The sequence below is a fragment of the Sus scrofa genome, chromosome 14 (genome assembly GCF_054392235.1).
Source record: "Sus scrofa isolate SSC_HxYL_T2T_F1_AM1 chromosome 14, Sscrofa_HxYL_maternal_Yorkshire_Landrace_v2.0, whole genome shotgun sequence".
Lineage (NCBI taxonomy): Eukaryota > Metazoa > Chordata > Mammalia > Artiodactyla > Suidae > Sus > Sus scrofa.
The window spans coordinates 58,734,891-58,756,450 of record NC_139396.1 but is presented as its reverse complement, the minus strand read 5'-3'; the positions used below and the strand labels follow the sequence as shown (position 1 = coordinate 58,756,450).

The following is a 21,560-nucleotide window of genomic DNA, read 5'->3' as shown; positions in this document are numbered from 1 at the left end:
TGCCCTGATGGGTATGGCCTGCATTCACACCCAGGAAGTTAAGCATTTGTTGTTGTTGTCTTTTTAGGGCTGCGTTCGTGGCATATGGAAGTTTCCAGGCTAGGGGTCAAATTGGAGCTGTAGCTGCTGGCCTACACCACAGCTCATGGCAACACTGGATCCTTAACCCACAGAGCCGGGTCAGGGATTGAACCTCTGTCCTCATGGATCCTAGTTGGGTTCATTACTGCTGAGCCATGAGGGGAGCTCCCAGAAGTCAAGCATTTTTAACTAACACCCTTATCCTTAGAGCAGATAGTTCTGACCTGTCTCTGCAGCCTCTGGAAATGGGCAAGGTGTGGAAGATTTGTGTGTGTGCATGCGTGCATGGGTATTGTAGGTGGTGTAGATTTCAAGGGGTCAGCCAGGAGCTGCCCTGGGATTCAAACAGCAAGAGGCCCAAACTGGGGAGGACTTTTTGAAGAGCAGCCGTTTCCTCTGACTGCTTTAGGGGCCTTGCCCAAGCCCACCAGCTCCTTTAAAGCTCTGCTTTGGTCCTGCTGCAGGACTGCAAAGCGGCCGGCTCTGCGCCCAGTCTGCCTGCCGTGTAACAAGATAGTTTATATTATACCGCCGAGCAGAAATAAAACTACTGAGTCAAACATTGCAAACAGATGCCGCCGACCAGAGCCCCGGGTCTGCGGCCAGATGCTCTTTTGAGAACCCTAGGAGGGTGAGAGCCTGGGATCTGGTCCCTCCAGACCCTGCAGACTGGGGTGGAGGGGGAGGGTGCCGCCACAATGGGAGCTTTGGGGGCAGGAAGGGGCTTTTGGAAACGGAGGGGAAGGCGATGAAGAAGGAAAGGGGGCCCATCTTTCCTTCCTGGAACCTACTCTTTTCTCATGAATTCAGCAAATTCTAAACTTGTGACCTGCCAGGTTCTCGATTTGAATGGCCTTTCCTCCCGGGAAGAGGTGAAATCCAGGAAGTGTCCTGGAAATCCCCATTAGTTCTCCTAAAATATGCCAAATAAACTTGCTCTAAGTCCCCCAAGCCCCCTTCTAAGAAGAATCTGCCTCTAAGCATTCAAGCGAGTTCTGTCTCCTCACTCCTCTCTCCTGCCCAGCCCCGGCTCTGCAGTCAGCAAGACCTTCTTTAAGCCCCGCAAAGTCATGCTTCTGCTCTCATGCCTTCAGTGGCTCCCCATTGTTCACGGAGAGCTTCTCAAAGAGTCGTCTGAGGAGTGAGTGCCTCAGAGTCCCCTGGGATGGGTGTTAAAAGGCAGATTCGAGGACCACACCCCCGAGCAACACACCTCTTTCGGAGCCTAGGAATCTGCACTGTAAATAATTCAAAGACCTTTCTGGAAGGAAGCAAGGTGTGGTTTGTTTTTTTTTTTGTTTTTTTTTTTTTTTTTTTTTTTTTATGAACACGAAGTTGGAGTTCCCATGTGGCTCTGTGGGTTAAGGATCTGGCGTTGTCATTGCTATGGCTCTGGTCACAGCTGTGGCACAGTTTTGATCCTGGGCCCAGGAACTTCCACATGCTGCAGGCACACCTCCTCCCCTGCTCCTCTGCCCCCTGTCAAATAAGCACTTCGTGGAATCAGTAGAGTGATGTCAAGTAGAAAGAAGTGCGGCCCTCTTCATTCTGTTATTCAGTAGATGTTTTTTTGTTTGCTTGTCTTTTTGCCTTTTCTAGGGCCGCTCCCATGGCACATGGAAGTTCCCAGGCTAGGGATCTAATCGGAGCTGTAGCCACCGGCCTACACCACAGCCATGGCAACTCAGGATCTGAGCCAAGTCTGCAACCTACACCACAGCTCACGGCAACGCCAGATTCTTAACCCACTGTGCAAGGCCAGGGATTGAACCCGAAACCTCATGGTTCCTAGTCAGATTCGTTAACCACTGAGCTGCAATGGGAACTCCTGTTATTCAGTAGATGTTTAGAACACCTACTATGTGCTGGGGACTGTGCTGGGGACTGCGTGCTAGGGATACAGTCTGGACAAGGTAAGTGACATGCTGACTGTTTTGCACTTCCAGTGATTCCAGAGGAAGCAGAGCTGGATGATGGTTGGAAAATTCAAGAAGACATCATGGGGAGGCATGTCAGAATGGAAACGTGGATTATTTACAAGGATTCAGGGGCAGTTCTCCAGATGGAAGGCTGGTGTTAGGAAAGACGCTGAGGTCAGAATTGTGAAATGGGATTGAAGGCACTGACAACTCTGCAGCAGCACAGACTTTGGGGAGAAGGTGAGAAAAGTGAGGAAATGGGAGAATCCCTGCTCTCTCATTCTGCTTATCTTTCCTGCACGCTCAGAAGGTAGGGACCTTACCTCTTGTTGCTGGAAGCCCCCAGAGGTGCCTGCCTTGCTCTGCAAATGTTTGTTGAATGAATGAAAGAAGGGCAGTAGGAGAAGAAAGGGAGATAATAAAACAACAACAGCAAAGGAAGAGAGAGAGAGGAAAGAACAGAAAGAATGAATAAGGAGATAGAAAAGGCAGGAAAGAAGAGGTCCTGTTGTGGCTCAGTGGTTAATGAATCTGACTAGGAACCATGAGGTTCAATCTCTGGCCTTGCTCAGTGGGTTAAGGATCTGGCGCTGCCGTGAGCTGTGGTGTAGGTTGCAGATGTGGCTTGGATCTCACGTTGCTGTGGCTGTGGCATAGGCTGGCAGCTGTAGCTCCGATTAGACCCCTAGCCTGGGAACCTCCATATGCTGTGGGTTCGGCCTTAGAAAAGACAAAAAAAAAAAAAAAAGGCAGGAAAGGGACAGTCTGGCCATTGTATAGTTCACTAGAGGCTATGTGGAGTAGGAGTAAAAATAAAAGCTGTGTGTGTGTGTGTGTGTGTGTGTATTTGTGTGTGCATGCACATGCATGCGAGCATCCATGTAGACAGCAGTAATGCTCTGGAGAATATTGGGGTCTGTTCTTAGAAAGCAAGGAATCTAGGAGGTCCCATTGTGGCTTAATGGAAACAAACCTGGCTAGTATCCATGAGGATGCAGGTTCAATCCCTGGCCTTGCTCAGTGGGTAAAGGATCCCTTGTTGCTGTGGCTGTGGTGTAAGCCGGTAGCTGCAGCTCTCTCTGATTTGACCCCTAGCCTGGGAACCTCCATATGCCGCAGGTGTGGCCCTAAAAAGAAAAAAAAAAAAAAAAGAAGGGGGAGTTCCTGTCATGGCTCAGTGGTTAGCAAATCTGACTAGGAACCATGAGGTTGCGGGTTAGATCCCTGGCCTCACTCGGTAGGTTAAGGATCTGGCATTGCCGTGAGCTGTGGTGTAGGTCGAAAATTTGGCTTGGATCCGCATTGCTGTGGCTGTGGCATAGGCTGGCAGCTGTAGCTCCTATTCGACCCTTAGCCTGGGAACCTCCATATGCCATGGGTGCGGCCCTAAAAAGACAAAAAGACAAAACAAAACAAAAAAACAAGAAAGGCATCTAGGAATACCAAAGGGGCCCAGTCCTTATAGTCCTTTCTCTCCTCAGGGAGGAGGAAGGCAAGGGAGGTTGATATAAAAAGTGGTAGTGAGGAGTTCCCTGGTGGCTCAGCTGATTAAGGATCTGGTGTTGTCATGGCTGTGGCTCTGGTTGCTGCTGTGGTGCAGGTTCAGTCCCTGACCCAGGAATTTCCACATGCTGTGGGCATGGCCAAAAAAAAAAAAAAAAAAAAAATCAGCAATGACCATTAGGGTATAGACGTTGGTTTCAATGAAGGCAGTCACAGGCTGCAAGAGAAAAGGCGGTGTGTGTGTGTGTGTGTGTGTGTGTGTGTGTGTGTGTAACAGGCAGAGATTTTCAAAGCAATCAAAATAACTCTGATTAACACTCTTTCCTACCCTGTTTCTCTCAGACTGATTTCCTCCCGGCCAAGGCCCAGGGCAGACACGCCTGAATGTAACTCTAAGAGGCAGGGGAAGCTTGAGCAATTATTTTTACACTAAAAAAATTTTTCTTTTAAGCCCTCCAAGATACGGGCGTGCTCAGGGCTCTAAGACTCCGCAGAGGCCCTCGCCACCCCATCCCTGAGTGCGCCTTTTTCTCTCCCAGCCCCCACATGGTCTGGCCTCTATCTTCTGCCTGCCTGTGACAGACAGGCCAGGCCAGGCACCCCCAGAGACCACCCCCTCCCCAGCCGGAGGCCTGTCCCCTCTGAAACTGATCCCGGGCCTTTGGATCTAATTTGTTTCTCTGTCTGCCGGGTTTGGGGGGGTCCTGCCTGGAGACGTGGTGGTCACAGGTGACATCAATCATGTCTGCCTCGTCCCTGGGACGGGGATAGGATATCAGAGAGGTGACCAAGCATTTGCCACATGATTCAAATCATCTCAGCATTGATTAATTGGGTTCATCCTGAGTTTCTGAATCATAACAACTGTTTTTCTCCTTCACCTAACGTCAACAGACCCTTAAAGGGGAAGGATCCATTTACCCAAGGCATGTGGTGCATTAAATTGATCAGCTCCTATTAAATGTTAAATGCTGGATGCGTTTTAGACAAACTCGATTTGCTCAAGATACGTTTCAAAGGTTTCGTGATGATTAGACAGCCCTCTCCCCGCCTCGCCCCTTCCTCTCTGGCTTTTCCCGGGACGTGTTTTGGCTTCGGCCTCTGACAGATGGGATGAGGGAATGTGTGGGCTGATGAAGAGGGTCCTTTGGAGGGGGTGGGTGGGGGGCTTGGTGGGGGGAGAACCCCCACAGGCTGTTTAAAAGAGATACAGTTTCTGAAAAGTTTAATAAGGCAGAAAACAATCCCGGATGCCAAATTTGCCTTCCAAAAGCTAAATATCCGGAATGCCTCCTGCCCCTAAACGGAGGAGAAAACAGCATTTCCCGAGCCAAAGAGAGAGAGCAGGATTCTAGAAGAGAGGAATTCTGTTGCTGCACTGGTATGGGTTCTGGAAGCTAGGTGACCCAGGCTGCATGGTCTGGAAGCAAAACCCAGTTCTGATGCGATCCTTCCATGAGAGGAGGGTTGGAAAAAAGAAACTCAAAGCCTCAGCCTGGTTTCCCACCGTCTTTCCTACGTATGAAAAGAGACAGTCGACTGGGCTCCCATCCTACTGGCTGTCTGACCTTGGACAAGTCACTGTGTTTGTCTGAACCTCAGTTTTCTGAGATCTCAGTTCATAGTAATCGGATGAATACTATTCACCGGGCTGTTGAGAAGTTTCACCTAAAAGAAGGACAGTTAGCGAAGTACCTCAGCAAAGGCTGGATGCTCTGTAGACCCTGGACAGATAAAAATGTGTGTATTGGAGGTGAGGATGGTGCCAGAGCAGGGGCACCCTGGGTGCATCTTCCGTGTGGATTCCTCTGGTTCACAAAATTTCAAAATGTCCACGAGCTCCGAGATTTAGTCAAGGGGACATTTTTGGCTGTAATACGTGGTAGGAAACCTGGGCATGGAGATCAGTGTGTAAGTGTGAGCTTGGCAGCCCTCAGCAATGTCGGAAGAGTGAATTGGAAACTGATTAGTGTGTCTGGAAGGTTCTCAGGGACGGTGGAGGCTGTTGACTCCCACATAGCAAACCTCCCAGGCTCCCCCCGCCACGCCCCCATCAGCAGCATTTTCTCTCCCGATACTTGAAATGACCTGGCTTGTCTGTGACCCCAGACTCGATCTCAGTGATGGACAGAAAGGCTTTGAACAGGATTCCCCCAGACCCTGTTCATGGCTCAGGTTGGGGAGACGCACCCCAACCCAGAGCCACATTTCTGTGGCTGCTGGCGTTGCCTTTGCTAAATTGTTTTGTGAAGTAACTGGCTCTCCTGGTGTCCTGGGAGACAGTGAAGGGAACAGACACATCACATGTGGGAGAAAGAGAGGCAGAGGTGGGAAGAGCCCAAAGAGAGACAGAGGGAAACAGGAGACACACACACACACACACACACACACAGACACACACTCAGGAGAGAAAAGGACAGAGAAAAGAAGGGGGGGAAAGGCAGAGAGAGACAGAGAGAACGACACCCCCCACTCCCCACCCAAAAGAAATACAGAGGAAGGGAGTCAGAAGGAGGTCAGAAATACCAGGCTGTACCTGCAAAGAGAAACAGAAACCCAAAGACCCAGTCACTCAGGAGAAAGAGGAAAGAGGAAGAAACAGAGCCAATGACTGGGAAGATACGACACTTGAAAGGTCACTTCTTGAACTAATAGGTGCTTGATTCTTGGGATCCTGACCCTGGTTTCTCTCCCAGAACATGGAATTCCCTATCAGTGTCACTAGGCCTTCAAAGTCCCTTGCTAGCCTGGGGCCCTGGGGGACGCTGCTGGGATATCGCAAATTAGACATCAGGGCTGCAAGGCAGGATTACATCAGGGAGGGATGGACGGTGGGAAGGATCAAAGGCAGCCAGGGCCCTGGATTCATTGGCAGGACTCCCAGTGGGGCCCACAGGCCTGAATTCCTGGCGGAACCCCCGGGAAACATTCTGATGGGCAGATAGAGACGTTCCAGCCGCAAGCTCCCTCCCTCCCCTCTTCCTCTTCCTCCTGCATGTTCCTTGAAATCAGGATCGATGGTTGGTGAATATCAGGGCCTGCTTTTCCAAGGGACCCCAGTTCTTTTTTTTAATGTCTTTTTTCTTTTTTTTTTTAGGGCTACACCCGTGGCATATAGAGGTTTCCAGGCTAGGGGTCCAATCAGAGCTGTAGCCACTGGCCTTCACCACAGCCATGGCAACACCAGATCCGAGCCACGTCTTTGACCTACACCAAAGCTCACGGCAATGCTGAGCGAGGCCAAGGATCGAACCTGCGTCTTCATGGATGCTAGTCATATTCGTTTCCTCTGAGCCATGATGGGAACTCCCAGTTCCTTTTTTAAAACCGGTGTAATTTTTATTGTTAGAAACACAGTACAACATGTAGGAGACTACACAGAGAATTAGTCTATTTACTTGAGGCAGAAATAAAGCAGTAATACACACCCGAAGGAGCGAGGGTGGAGGCATCCCCCTGAACAAGGAGTGCTGGGACCCCAGTCCTTTTTTTTTTTTTTTCCTAATATTTATTTATTTATCTATTTATTTAGCTTTTTAGGGCCACACCCGCGGCATATGGAGGTTCCCAGGCTAGGGGTCCAACCAGAGCTGTAGCTGCCAGCCTACACCATAGCCATAGCAATGCCGGATCCGAGCCGGGTCTGCAACCTACACCACAGCTCACGGCAGCGCCGGATCCTTAACCCACTGAGCGAGGCCAGGGATCGAACCCAAAACCTCATGGTTCCTAGTCGGATTCGTTTCCACTGCACCACGCCGGGAACTCCGGGACCCTAGTTCTTAAGTTTTAGTTCCCTTGCCTGTGAAATGAACATTCTAGTAACCGGCAGGGGCCGCCCTCCAGAGTTGTCTGAAGACCTGGTGGAATGATGTTAAGTGTCCAGGAGGTTGAAGAAGGTGCTGGTTTGGAGGGAGACCCTTGGGATTAAATCGAGCTGCCTTTCCTGAGACGTAGTCTTCTCCTGTGTAAAATGGGGATGGTAGAAAGACCTCTCACTGTGTGGCGGTGGGCTGTAAACCGTTGCCTGTGCTTGGCTGGGCCCAGTGCCTGGTGCCTCGTGAGCACGGGGCACATGGCGGCTCTAGGAGACAGAAGCCAGACTGCCATCCCGGACAGGGGGTAATATACGGCATCGAGCTCCGGCCGAGAATTGAATTCAACGTCAGCTGGAGAATTAGAACATTGTGATTAGAAACAAGAGGGAGAAGGGACAAAACAACCTGTCTTCAAGTGCATGATGACAGAGCACAGACTCTCCTGGCAGCCCCGGGGGGCTGGGGAAGGACAGGGCAGATCATATTAATAACAATAAATTATATCTGCGCTGTGATTTACGGCTCTGATGCGCTTCCCATTATGTACAGTGCCTTAGGAAGGCCAGACTCTCCTGATGGTCACGGCCCTCTCAGTGTCATTGCTGTTATGAGTGACTGTGGCGCGTTGCACGTTATAGTGATGTGGTTTCTCCTAGTTTCCAAATTGGGGAGACTGAGGTTCAGAAGGAGCAAACAACTTGCCCAGGGCAAGAGTCGGATCGGGATTTAAATCCAGGTTTTGTCCTCTTGAGTCTTTTTCTGGCTGCTCCCTAGGAGTTCGACGGTCCCCCTTTCCATGCTGCCGTCCACCAGTGGGGGGTTCTTGGTTCCCTTTCCCAGGCTGAACACTTCCGTGTGGTCTTCCTGTCAGCCAAGGGCGAAGGGGCCCAAAGATCCCTCTTGTTGGACCCTGAGGCTCTCCATCTGCCTAACCAATCAGCCCTCCTTCTCAACTTCTTACGGCGAGGAAAGACTCCCCTCCAGCAGCTGCCCATTGCAGGGCTGGCAGGGGTGACCCTGATGTGGCCTTGAACTCCCAAGTTCCCTCCTTGGCTGGCCTCATGTCTCTCTTTGAACCCAGCAGCAGTCTGCCTGGGTGTTCACCTATTCTCTCCCTCTCACCTCCTCTCCTTTTCTTCAGGAAACCGGCAGCCCTGTCTGCTCCAGACTGAGCTGATTTGGGGACCAGGTTCATTTAGCATTTGCAGAGCGAGCTATTTCAAGAATGTGCAGATTCAGTCCTGGAAATGGCCTAGGAGGAGACTGGGCTTGGCTTCTGAGCAGGAGAACAAATACCCGCCCCCCGCCCCCCTGCGCCCCCGCCTTGCACCCCATCCTGTGATTTCCTTTGTCTCAATCCAAAATCCCCCTTTACATGATCCTGGAGGCTTCTTAATAAAATAGAACTGTAACTTTATCTAAGACGAGTGCAGCACATGTAGAATGGATAAGGTGTAATTAATAACAGAAAATAATGTTTTCCCCCTCCTGACCTTTCACCCCCATATAAGCGTCTTAAGTTTTATGACAGCTGAGCACAAAATGAGTGTGCATGTGCATGTGTGTATGTGTGTGTGTGTGAGAGAGAGAGACAGGGAGAGAGCATATGCATGTGTGTAGGGTGCATGTTTCTCTGTGTGTGTCTGAGCTGAGCCTCTATGTGGGGCCAATGCGTCTGTCTGGTGAGTCTTCACCTAACCCTGGCTGGAACTGGTTTACGTTTCTGGGTAGACTGGCCTCTCTCTGAACCCAGGCACTGCCTGAAACTGATCTGATTTCTTGAAGTCAGGTTTTGGTCTTGATCTCAAAATACACTATCTATTTCTATGCAAAACTTTGGGCAATGCAGGAGCAAAAGAATAAAAAAATAAAGGAGTGAATGTGTGTGTACACATCCACACACACACACGCACACACACATATGCAAGCACCCAGAGTCTTTTGGATGATCTAGTGTATTTCAGAGTCCTAGTGGATTCCGGGGAGGGGTCTTGACAGTCGTGTCCATAGCAGCAGGCAGGAAACCAAGATGAACATTTCTTTGGTTTTGAAGCTGTAAATCCTTGGATATACAAGGGTCTCATGATGGAAAATGCTTTCTCAAGCAATTGCATTTTCCCGCCCTGCCATAGAGCATCATCTTTGCTGTGTGTCTGGGAAAGAACTAAAGAAGTGTGCTTGGCCCAGCTAGACAGGGGCTGGGGGAAGCAGGGGAAGATGTCGGGGGAGCCCCATCTCCAAGTCTCCAGTGGACTGTTGTCTGCAGCCAGAATGGAAGGGCCCTTGAACCGATCCTGTTTGTCTTAATGGTTCCACAACTATGTTCGTTTTGAGTAATACTATCTTGCTTTAAAGGTCACAGGGCTGGCCTGAGCTATTGGTTTCTTGTGATTCATGATGTTTGATGCTCAGCTTTTCGAGACATCCACAGCGCCAACCTCTGGGTTAATGGAAGCCACACCAGCCACGAAGCCAGTAGCTTTGAATCCTCTCCGGCTGGGGATGAGGAGGCGGGCTACCGAGCTGCCCCCTTTTGATCGGTGGCGCTGATGTGAACCAGAGGTCACGCACACGGGGGGCCGGTGTGTTAGTTCTACAGGACAGCGGCAACTGGACGCTCCATAGTCTTTCCCACCCCAGGCCTGGGGAGTTTCGTTTTCCATAGTTGCTTTTCTCTGGGCTGACTTTTCCAGGACCCCTAGGGCACCAGAGGGACATTGTTTGGGGGGGGGGGATCCAGAGACCTAAATCGTTTGAGAAGCCCCCTCTTCTACCCCTCTGGCCTCCCTCCTTCCATCCTCCTTCCTCTGAGCTCATTCTGGCTCAGATAAACCAATTCCTGCTCCCTCAGTGTGCCCCAGCTCCCCGATGTTAGGTGACAGGCTGGATTTGGAGGGAGATCTCTTTCTCCCCGGGGGAGTCATCGGGTTGTTGAGTTCTTTTCCGGGCATGCTTGAACTCTGGAGAGCCCCCAAACTGACAGCCACCTCTGCTAAATTGATCGTATATTATTCTGTCATGATGTCATTCCATCATCCTTCTGCAGAGGCTTTGGCCTGCCATATTTTTATGACTCTTCTTCCAAGAGGGGATCCACGGAGGGCGGGTCAGCATGATTTATCTTCAAGGAGAAGGGAAGGAGAATTCCTTATCTCTGGTATCAGAAGGTGGGATTTCCCTCTTATCACTCTGTCTTTTGCTTTGGGGTTGAAAATGCAGTACCAACTGGTCAGATTAAGCAATTCAGGGCGTTCTTTCAGCTTCCAGTTTCAGCAAGTTGACAATGACCAGAAACGGTGGGCTCGACCGTCTCCTAATTTTACATCCTGCTAGTTATTTAAAAATCACAGTACACCCGTCCTGGGGTTTGTTGCCAGGACCAGAAGATCTTGATGGGATTAACGTCTTTCCCGGGGGAGGTTCTGAGGCTTTGGCAAATGTAAGGAGAGAAGTAGCTCTTCAAAAACAAAACTTGAAAAATTAAACAAGTCATATATATTCATTATGGAAAAAAGTAGAAAAGGCAGATAAGGAAGAAAGAAATTACCTGTAATCCCACCACATGGGTCTAAGTATTCCTATTTCACCATCTATCTTTCCAGTCTTCTGTGGAGGGTAGATGCGTTTTAAATGACAGTACGCTATTACTTATGCTGCTAATGAGAGTTTTTATTAGCAGACATTATAGATACCTATTGAAAAATAGTCAAATAATATGGAAAATAACAAAACCACCGACAACACAGAAAACTCAGATTGCAACCACTATTTACCTTCAGGCATCTATCTTTCTAGATACCTTCTCCGTATAGTTTGATGACCTGCTTTAAAAAAAAACCCTCCACCACATAGAAGGACTTTTCTATGTCAATGCATTTGTCTCTCTACCATTATTTCTTTGTGGTGGAGTTGTGTTCCATTATAAGGATGTACCATGGTTTAGCGAAGACAGCCCAGGCAGCTGGGCAGTTAGATTATTTCCAATTGTTCACAAAAACCTCTTCTCAGGGATTAGTTGATGTGTTGCAAACACTTTATCGGATAGGATACGTGTCCCACCCATAGCCCATCAAACAAAGGTGCACCACTCCCACCAACAACTCTGTATAACTGTTCAACAGAAATTCAAATCCCCTAAGAAGACGTTTAGTAGCAAAAAGCCTGACTAAACAGTAATTCAAACAAGAAGTTTTTTTTTTTTTTTTTTCTCATATGAAGCATAGTCCAGAGGTGTTCTCTGCTGACGTTGATCCAGCTGCCCCATGAGGTCACTGATATCCTTTTTTTTTTTTTTTTTTTTTTTGCCTTTTTAGGGCTGCACCTGCAGCTTATGGAAGTTCCCAGGCTAGGGACTGAATCAGAGCTGTAGCTGCCAGCCTACACCACAGCCACAGCAACAACAGATCTGAGCTGCATCTGCAACCATCTCCGCAGCTCATAGCAACACCAGATCCTTAACCCACTGAGCGAGGCCGGGGTCGAACCAGCATCCTCATGGATAGCTGAGTCATGATGGGCACTCCCGATCCAGCTAGGTTTTTAAATTTATTATTACTATTATTATTATTATTATTTTTATCACTCCACTGTAGTTAGCGTTTGGCCTTTTCCCCTGTGCTTGTTGTCCTCATGTTCAAAAATGGCTGCCTCTGCTCCAAGCATCACATCTGCATGAAGACAGGAGGGAGAGGAGTTCCCTGATGGCCTAGTGGTTAAGAATCCAGCACTGTCACTGCTGTGGTGCAGGTTCAATCCCTGGCCCAAGAGGGAACTTCCACATGCTGAGGGCATGGCCAAAAAGACAGGAAGAGAAAGCGGTAGCACCAGAAGACTTTCCTCTTAAGCCTTTTTTCTTGATAAGGAATCAAAACTCTCCCCCAAATCTTCCCAACAGATCTCTGCTTACATTTTATTGCCCAAACCGTGCCACAGGGACTGCTTTAGCTACCAAGAGGGCAAGGAAGCAAATCTTTTCTTTTTTAGACCCTATGATAGGAGGCAGGAAGGGAAAGGATGTTGGGAATGGATATTGGATCAATTAACCAGGGGTTCACTAGGGCACCTAGAACATTTTCACCCGTGGTGAGGCCTGTTCTGGGGCATTGCCTCCACTTACCCATACTTGGCTGCATTGACTCTGACTTCTTGTATCTCACCTGAGTCCTATCATCTCTAATCCCTGCTTCCAGCTCTTCTCATTTTTGGCTGCCCCCTTGGTTAGGGAGACACGTTTAGACTCCCCCATGCTGGCCATGGCTTTTTACTCAACCTTACCTCTGTGAGCAAGCTGTTCTTTGATCTGTAAAGTGCTGGGTTATTGGAAGGAATTGATCATGTGAGGATGGATTCAGGGCTGGGCTCTGCAGTACAGGGGCCAGGAATTCCTTCTCTGAATTCCCAGCCTCCAGCAGAGAACCTGGCATAATTCATGCTCATTAAACTCAAATAGAGGGAGGGCAGTGGGGCATCTTTTTAAACCCTAGTGACCTCACAAGTCTGACAGAAACAGCTGGCAAAAAAGGGCCTGAGGGAGGTTTTTTCCCCAAGGGGACATTTCTTCAGCGGCCTGTGCCTAACTCTTGATTTGTGATATTTTCCCCAAGAGGAGATATTCTGTGGTATCAAGATTCTGCATCTTTGGGAGTTCCCTGGTGGCAGAGTGGTTAAGGATTTGGCATTGTCACCATTGTTCCCTGGCCTAGGAACTTCCACATGCTGTGAGTACAGCCAGAAAAAAAAGAAAAGAAAAAGAAAAAGATGCTGCATCTTTGCAAACTCTGTTTTCGTGATTAGATATCATGGGTTACATTTGAACTGGACCATATTCCACTTTTCTCTTGGGAAGGCTTTTTTTTTTTTTTTTTTCTCTGCAATCCCAAAGGTCATGAGGTAGGTGAAATCTAACATTGTGTGGAGTGTCTATAACCAGGTTTGCTGTGAATTTGCAGCTTAAAGCCAGATCTAGATCCATTAGGATCATGTCATGATTTTGTTTACCAAAGTGAATCCATGGTCTAGACAGGATGGAAGTGGCTAGAGGTACCTATTCTCCCAGTGTTTGTCAAATAAAACTAGGAGGCAGGGGTGGGGGGTATGGTCATAAAGAAGAAAATATAAACAGGGTGAGAATTAGCATTCTTCCAGAGCCTCTTCTGTGCCATGGCCCTGAGGGAGGACATTTGACACATACTAGCTAACTTAATCCTTGCATCCATCATTTGGTATAGTGTTCTGGTTATTACAGTGTGTAACAAACCAACTTCACATTTAGCAGCTTAAAACAACTCCCAGATTCTGTCATCAGGAATTAGGCCAAGATTGAGAGGGAACAGCTTGTCTCTGCTCCATGAAGGCCCTACAGAGGGATCAGTTGGGAAGGCTCTATGACTGGTGGTGACTTGATGGCTGGAGGCTAGAATTATCTGAAGGCTCTTTTGCTTCCTCTGAAGGATGACTTGAAGATTCATATTGCCAATCAGAGCACCTCCGTGGGCCTCTCCGTGTGGCCTGAGCTTCCTCCCAACATGGCTGCCTCAGTAGAGAACACAGTGGCCCAGGGCTCTAAGGCCAAGTGTTCCAGCAGACACATTAGAAGCCATGTCATCTTTTGTGACCCATCTTATTTTTTTGTTTGTTTTGTTTTTGCTTTTTAGGGCCACACCCACGACCTATGTAGGTTCCCAGGCTAGGGGTCAAATCGGAGCTACAGTTGCTGGCCTACACCAGAGCCACAGCAACAACAGATCCGAGCCATGTCTGCAACCGACACCACAGCTCATGGCAGTGCCAGATCCTTAATCCACTGAGTGAGGCTAGTGATCGAAGCCACAGCCTCATGGTTCCTGGTCAGATTTGTTTCCACTGCTCCATGATGGGAACTCCTGTGACCCATCTTAAAAGAGTATGGCATTATTTCTGCCGTGGCCTATTTGTTGAAATAGTCACAGATTACCCAGATTCAAGGGGAAGGGTCATAGACTCATATTTGGACTCAATGGGTATCAAAGAATTTGGGGGTGGGTTTTAAAAGTGCTGGAGATATATATAATTAAATCCTATTTTACAGACAGAAAAGTGAAATCAGAAAAATTTGATGATCCATTCAAGATAACACAAAGCATGATGTAGGGCCAGAATTGAACCCAGCGCTAATGGAGTAGAGAACCAGCTGCGATGGAAGTTATGCCTTCATTGTATTGATAAGAAGAAATAAGGTCACTTCTGGTTAAGACATCCTTAACAGCTGGTTAAGTACAACCTAAGCTATTGACTGAGGGAGAAACTTACTCCTTGCTGGGAGGCTGCAGGCTATTGAACAAAATATACACGTGGTGAAATCAACTGGGTAAATGATATTGGCAAAATTGGGTGATTCCTCTCACAATGGGGTCACCCTGGTTTTGAGAGGTCAACCAGTTCAGCTCTTAGCCTTTTAGCAGACCTCTCGTAAACCTCAGTGGACTCAGGGGGTTAATCCTCAATCCAGGTTTTGAAGGTAACGACTAATATGTTTGATGTTTACCAGGGACCTTTATACACGGTGTCTCTCTGAGTTGAAGTAGCTCTTAGATCTCTTTTGCCTGCCTGGGATATATTCTCTATCCTGCCAGACAATAGATTACATGGACTGAATGCTTGCAATGCGTTTAGCACAGCATGGGCTGCTGCTTCTTCTCTTTCTTCTTCTTCTCCTCCTTCTTCTTTTTGGCAGCACCCACAGTGTGGGGGAGGTTCTTGGCCACAGATCGAACCTGGGCCACAGCAGTGACTGAGCCTCTGCAGTAACAATGCCAGATGCTTATCCCCCTGAGCCACAGGAGAACTCCCCGAAGGTCACCTAACTTAAAAGGGCACAGTGAAGATTCGGACTTGAGCCAGTGTGGTTACACCCTTATCCAGTACAATGGGTGTGTCCTCACTTAAAGATGTTTGTTGGACTTCCTGTTGTGGCTCAGCAGGTTAAGAACCTGACATAGTGTTAGTGGGGATGTGGGTTCAATCCCTGGCCTCTCTCAGTGGGTTAAGGATCCGCATTGCTGTGAGCTGTGGTGTAGGCTGGCAGCTGTAGCTCTGATTCGACCCTAGCCAGGGAACTTCCATATGCTGTACCTGGGGCCCTAAAAAGCCAAAAAAAAAAAAAAACCCCAAAAAACAAAAAACATGTCCTTTTGGCCAAGTTACTTTCCCAAAGTGAGCATCAGTTTCTTCACCTGTAATTTGGGAGTAATGATAGGATCTACCTTGGAGAGCATTTTGAGGATTCTTTGAGTGAAAAAAAAAAAAAAATAGTACCTAGCACTTAATAAATGACAAATGAGCTGTTACTTTTTCTTGCTACTTGAAAATAAAGAATACGTATTTTTTCTTTTTCTCTTCCTTTCTTTTTAAAAAAAATTATAGTTTATTTTTAAAAAATGGAGCTCTCTCATGGCATAGCGGGTTAAAGACCTGGTGTTGACACTGCAGTGGCTTGGGTCTCTGCTGTGGTGAGGGTCTGATCCCTGGCCCAGGAACTTGTACATGCTATGGGCACAGCATTATTTTTATATATCTTTTATATAGTAGATTTATAATGTGCTAATTTCTGTTGTACAGCAAAGTGGCCTCATTATACACTACATACATTCTTTTTAAAATATTTCTTTCTATTATGGCCTATCCCAGGAGAATGGATACATTTCTGTAGGACCTTGTTGTCTATCCATTTGAAATGTAATAGTTTGCACCTACTAACCCCAAACTCCCAGTCCATCCTTCTCTCTCTCTCTTCCCATTTTGGCAACCACAAGTCTGTTTTCCTTGTCCATGTGTCTGTTTCTATTTTGTAGCTAGGTTCATTTGTGCTGTATTTTAGATTCCACATATAAGTGATAGCATATGGAATTTGTCTGTCTCTTTCTGACTTAGTATGAGAATCTCTAGTTGCATCCATGTTGCTGCAAATGGCATTCTTTCTTTTTTATGGCCAAGTAATATTCCATTGTATATTACTGCAACTACTATGGAAAACATTACAGAGGCTCCTTAGAAGACTAAAAATAGTATTACCATATGGGAGTTCCCACCGTGGCTCAGCTATAATGAACCTCACTAGTATCTATGAGGATGTGGGTTTGATCCCTGGCCTCACTCAGTGGGTTAAGGATCTGGTGTTGCTGTGGTGTAGGTCGAAGATATGGCTTGAATCCCGTGTGGCTGTGGCTGTGGCTGTGGCCAGCAGCTGTAGCTTCAATTTGCACCCTAGCCTAGGAACTTTCATGTGCTGCAGGAGTGGCCCTAAAAAGCAAAAAAAAAAAAAAAGAATTACCATGTGATCCAGCAATTCTACTCCTGGGCATACACCTGGACAAAACTATAATTCAAAAAAGACACATGCCGGAGTTCCCATCGTGGTGCAGTGGTTAATGAATCTGACTAGGAACCATGATGTTGCGGGTTCAATGCCTGGCCTTGCTCAGTGGGTTAAGGATCTGGCATTGCCGTGAGCTATGGTGTGGGTCACAGATGTGGCTCGGATCCTGCATGGCTGTGGCTCTGGCGTAAGACGGTGGCTACAGCTCTGATTGGACCCCTGGCCTAGGAACCTCCATATGCCGCGGGAGCGGCCCCAGAAAAGGCAAAAAGACAAAAAAAAAAAAAAAAAAAAAAAAAGAAAAGGAAAAGGAAAAAGACACGTGCCTCCTAATGTTTATAGCAGCACTATTCACAAAAGCCAAGAGTTGGAAACAACTTCGATGTCCACCAACAGATGGATAGATTAAGGAACATCTTTAATCTCTGCAACCTCAGTGCCTGGCATTTGGAGAATATTTGCTGAATGAATGTCTAATCCTGAAGTACTGTCTTCTACGTGCAAACAGTAGATACCTTAGCCTTCAAAGGTGTCACCGAAGGTCCTGAAGATCCACTTCCCAGCCTGTCTACAGGCTTGTGTGTCCTTGGAAAGTTTAGAGCCTAAAGGAAGCCTCAGGTGGTTTAATGTGCGGAAAATTCCATGGCTATGCTTCCTGGTCCAGATCACCTCTCCCTGCCTTCCCCAGCTGCAGCTCTGCAGACACCACAGAGACAAGAGAAGGGAAAAGTGAAAACAGTTCTGAACGCGACAGTGAATTCAGCTGGTGTATGGGGAAGTGCAATATTCCAAACACGATTAAAACCCAATCAGGGTCCGGAAAAATGCATTAATGTCCCTCAATCACAGAGCAGAGCACATGTGGCGTAGGCATCTCTCTGGGGGCCACTTCTTCAAGGGTTGTCATGATGGCAACGAAGGTCTCCTCTGCAGTGGAACCACTGGCTATTCTGCCCAAGCCTGAACCTCGGAGACCATAATGGCTGGCCTAGGAGGATGCCCAGGGCCACCTCTCTTTGCCTGTGTTTTTAACTCTAGGTATATGTGATTGCCGAAGAGGAGAGATCAGCTGAGTTTACATGAATGGTCACTTATTTTCAGGAAAGAATGGAGTGGTTCACTCATTCAATCAACAAACATTTCATTTGGGGGCAGCTTCTATGAGTCTGGCACTGGGCTACTTCAGGGGTTCTCAGCTGGAGGCAATGTCCCCATAGGACATTGGGCAATGTGTAAATACTCCTTTGGTGGTTATAATATGTGGTGCATCTCATTTACAGAGGCTGGAGATGCTGCAAAACATCTTGAAATGGTCAAGACAGCTTCTGCCACGAGGAATTACCCAGTTCGAAATAGCAATAGTGATGAGCTTGAGAAACCCAGTTGCGGTCCAAGGGACAGATAGCTGAGGTCTCTGCCTGGGCTAGGTTTCTTTCTTTTTTTTTTTCCTTTTTTTGCTTTTTAGGGATGCATTTGCTGCACACGGAAGTTCCCAAGCTAGGGGTTGAATTGGCTACAGCTGCTGGTCTACACCACAGCCACAGCCACAGCCTCTCGAGATCTGAGCCACATCTATGAAGTATATCACAACTCACGGCAACCTCCGATCCTTAATCCACTGAGCGAGGCTAGGTTTCGAACCTGCATCCTCATGGATCCTAGTCGGGTTCATTAACCTCTGAGCCATGAAAGGAACTCCCTGGGCTAGATTTCCTTGAACACAGTCATCTTGATTATTTCTATAAGCAGCTGACTTGGAGATGGGTCCCTTTAAGAAAAACCTTGGTCTTCCCCCCGTCCCAGCATGGGCCTGCTGGTGAGTTGTGTCTGTGGTGTGTGTGTGTGTGTGTGTCCAGAGCCGTGGGGGCGTATATGTTTGGACTTGTTCGGTTGTCTGTTTATGTCTGTGAACATCCGTGGGGCTCTGTTCCTAAGGACGGACTTTTCTGTCATTTCCTTCCCCTGCTTGTCGAAGAAGCATGAGTGGCCGGTTAAGACCTTCTAAGGTTGAATTTGTCACCAGGCAAGATGAAGACATCGTTGAGGATGACCCTTCTGTATTTCCCCGTCTCCGCCCCAACCCCTCACTACTCTCCCTGACCCTACCTTGGCCATAGAACTTGAGGTCAGTAATCCCGCCTCTGAGTCAAAGCTTTGAACTTGGAGTTTAGTTTAGGCTAACTCTGCTGTGCTGGGGTGAGTATGCAGGAAGCTTTAAAAATGGTGTTTCTGAGGAATCAAAGAACAGCCACAGGAGTGATTGATGTAGACTGGGCTTTTTAACTTCATCCCTGTTGGCATTCTGAGCCAGATGATGCAGTGCTGTAGGGGGCCGTCCTGTGCACTGAAGGCTGTTGGGCAGCATCTCTGACTAGCTGTACCCCAGTGCTGAGAACCACAAATGTCTCCAGACACAGCCCAAAGTCCCCTGGAGGCATAAGATCGCTCTCAGTTGAAAACCATTGATCTACAAACACTCAGAACAGAGATGAATCTCACACACTTCATTTTGAACCAAAGGAGCCAGATACTAAAGTGTGATACTGTGGAATTGCATTTATAAGAACAAAGAATGAGACCAGGCAGAGCTAAACATCGTATTGGTTGCCCTTTGGGGAGTTGGGGACAGACAGAGATTGGAAAGGAGCACGACTGAGGACTTTTGGGGACATCTGTGTTTTTTTTTTCAGTCTGGATGCTGGGAAGACTTATGATATATGTGCCTTTCTCTGTGTATTTTACACCTGAATCAAAAGTTGCGTGTGTGTTGAGGGGGAGATTTCTATTAAATGAACGTATTTGGAGAAGCAGAGAAGACTGTCTTAAAAAAAAATCCAAAAGGGACAGGTTTCATCTCCTGCCCAAACCCTGTGGTGGACAGTTTATGAGCAGCTTTGTTTAAATGATTCTTATAGAATTTCTCCAGCTCTTTCTACAGCTGCAGGAATAATAATTCTATGAGGCAATGCTCTGATTGAGAGAACACGTTTTCAGCCTCTACAGACACACACACACACACACACACCCACACACACACCCCAAAACAGAGATGTCACTGGGCTTGTGTTGCATCGAATTTCCTGCCTTTGTGTTCTTCAAGAAGCCCTATGGAGGAGAGTGCGCTGCAAAGCAACATGTGAAATGAACCAATAGGCTGAGTGGAGACTTTGGAAAACAAATGACCCTTTTAATCTGCAGGAGGGAGGAAAAAAGACCATTGACATCAGCAGCAATCAAGCTCCCCTCTTTTCACATATTTAGAGGTCTTGTGCATCGTTCCTAAGTCCTTGTCACCCACTCCCACCCCATCTCAGTCCAGAGGACCCCCTCCCGCCATTATTCTCCTTTTGGCATTTCAGGTCTTAAGGAACAGCCTTGGGGATGCCCCAAACAAAAGCTAAAGGCATTCTCCATTTACTCTAACACTCCCCTTTCAGGGAACCCTGAGGAAGTTTCTGGAAACAAACAGGCCACAGATGTATCTGAGAGACCCTCAGTCTTCCTCTCAAAGACCTCCTTGGGCATCCCTGTTTGGGAAAAGCTGTGTGGACGCTGGCTGCAGCCTCCCCAGCTGGTCAGCATTTATAAAGTGGGGCACATCTGTTCCTGACTGTGAGCATGCAGAAGGGGAGGGGGTCGGGAGAGAGAAGAAACCCCAAACACTAGGACTGATCCCACTTAGTGCCAAGAGAAAATTGCTTCTAAGTTGGAGTCAAGGAGAAGTGCTTCATCAAAATGCCCCTTCCCCACCCCCGCCCCTCCTGCTTCCCACCCCTTTGCCTCTTTCTTTCTTTTGAAAAGTCTCCAGGTTCTAGCCAGTCTCGAGATTTATGATGTGTTTCGCTTTTCCAACACCGTAAGATCGTATTTGGGTGATAAAGAGCTGAGAGGTCTGCAGATAGCCTGTTGGTTGGAAAAGAGGGTACGATGTATAATGAATGCCGTATATTTCATGGTTAGAGATGCCCCCACGTGTGGGGTGACCCATAGGAGCCAAGGAAAGATAAAGCGACAAGCTCAGCGTACCCCCCTCCCCTCGCATGCACAAAGAAGCATCACATGCTTACAACACATGCCCAAGACCCACGGGGTGTGTGCAAGCATGTTCATATGTGACATATAAAACCGGACACAAACGGAGCCCCACGTCCATTGTCAGGCCAGGGTCAGGATACATACCCCGCCCCATCGCTGCTTGCACCTCCCTGCGGCCTCACCTAAAAGCTTCAACCAGCGGGTTCTTCTCCCTTTGGTTTCCCTTGCAGTGCAAGTGTCTTCCAAACACGCAGCCCTAGAGCCCACAAAACACACCCCATCCCGCTTTCTTCTTCAGACCTCCAGGCCCCGTAACAAAGCAGAAACCCTCAGAACCAGCATCTCCCTGGCCGGGTTCAAAGCCTGGCCGAAGACCGTTTGGACACCACCAATTTTGCCTTCACAGCTGCTGCAGTCAACTTTCCGAGGGCCACTTGGCATCCCAAGCGTGTTCCTGGAGACCCTAGGAGACAGAAGGAAAAGACAGATGACTGTGATGGATAAGGCCCTTGACAGCCAGGGCAGAGAACTGGGGTGGGGGTGGGGGTTCTTGGAGAGCCGAAATAAAAACTGGTCCTCAGTCCTCCACCCTTTTCTCCAGGATCTAATTACAGATGTCTTGACATTCCTCCTGCATAGAGTTTCCTTAAAAGATTTGCCAAGAAGAAACATTTGGAAACTGTGTTTTAGGTATAATCCGGCCTGGGAGTCACTTTTGCTTGCTTTGTCGTTAGATGACAGAGCGCTTAATTACAGCGAGCGGGATGTGCACCGCATTCGGAAAACTAGATTATTGACCCACATAAATACAGCCCACGCTGACAATAGCCTTTTGGCAAAACGTGCGTCTCA

The 21,560-nt window shown here is 47.9% G+C and overlaps 2 long non-coding RNA genes across 2 annotated transcripts in view; both read left to right on the top strand.

The window, feature by feature from the left end:
• The window catches only part of LOC110256791 (uncharacterized), a 29,189-nt gene extending 7,893 nt beyond the window's left edge, over window positions 1-21,296 (top strand). The window contains exons 2-3 of the long non-coding RNA XR_002338787.2: window positions 2,028-2,240; window positions 21,007-21,296. This is a non-coding gene — a long non-coding RNA (uncharacterized LOC110256791). The remainder of the gene's footprint in view (window positions 1-2,027; window positions 2,241-21,006) is intronic.
• Window positions 3,639-10,835, top strand: LOC146396583 (uncharacterized). Its single transcript, XR_014826198.1, has 2 exons — window positions 3,639-6,623; window positions 7,067-10,835. It is a non-coding gene; the product is annotated as an uncharacterized LOC146396583 (long non-coding RNA).
• Window positions 21,297-21,560: the final 264 nt, after the last annotated feature.